Below are 1039 nucleotides of genomic sequence, written 5' to 3'. Positions count from 1 at the left end.
AAAATGATTAGATTGCACACTTTTCCAACAGAGGCTCAAAGAGCACTGGACAAGACTGTAAATACACCAAATGTTTTACTTTGATAGAAACACACACATATTTACACTGAACAAAAATATAAACGCAACATGTAAAGTGTTGGTCCCATGTTTAATGAGCTGAAATAAAAAATCCCATAAATCTTCCATATGCACAAAAGGCTTATTTATCTCAAATGTTGTGCACAAATTTGTTTACATCCGTGTTAATGAGCATTTTTCCTTTGCCAAGATAATCCATCCACCTTACAGGTGTGGCATACCAAGAAGCTGATTAAACAGCATGATCATTACACAGGTGCACCTTGTGCTGGGGACAGTAATGAGTATTTCTGTCTGTAATAAAGCCCTTTTGTTGGGAAAAACTCATTATGATTGGCCTGGCCTGGCTCCCCAGTGGGTGGGCCTGGCTCCCGTGGGTGGGCCCCTGCCCAGTCATGTGAAATCCATAGATTAGGGCCTAATTTATTTATTTAAATTGACCGATTTCCTTATATGAACTGTAACTCAGTAAAATCTTTGCAATTGTTGCATGTTGCTTTTATATTTTTGTTCAGTATACATATATTCTCAACATCAATTCAACTCCACATTTCTTTACCACGTGGTCATTATTCTAATAATTTTCCAGTTCTTTTAATAGGTGGATTGATCAAGCTAGAGAAAAGTGAGAATTGGCTGGGGATTCCCTTGCACACTGTGAGGTGGAGTGGAGAAGCCTCCAGGTGCTCCTGCTACAGGCCAGCCTCAGACCCCGTTCCGTCCTCTTGCTGCTGGGTGGGAGAGGGAGGCTTGGGCCTGGGGAGGGACAGGTCAATCTGGAACGTGCCAACAAAATGGATGGATTTTTTTTTTCAATTGCTGCTGGTTTGTTCCCCATAAAATGAAGTTGTTCAGGTTTGGTTTAGGACACTACACAGAGTATTTACAGTGGACTTCAATGAAGGTTGTGTGAGATAAAAAAAACATTGTGAGGTGGTAAGACATAAAAACACAGCAA

This window comes from Coregonus lavaretus (genome assembly GCF_964263955.1).
Source record: "Coregonus lavaretus genome assembly, chromosome: 15".
Taxonomy (NCBI): Eukaryota; Metazoa; Chordata; class Actinopteri; order Salmoniformes; family Salmonidae; genus Coregonus; species Coregonus lavaretus.
The sequence above is the reverse complement of the archived record's forward strand: the minus strand, read 5'-3'. Positions refer to the sequence as shown.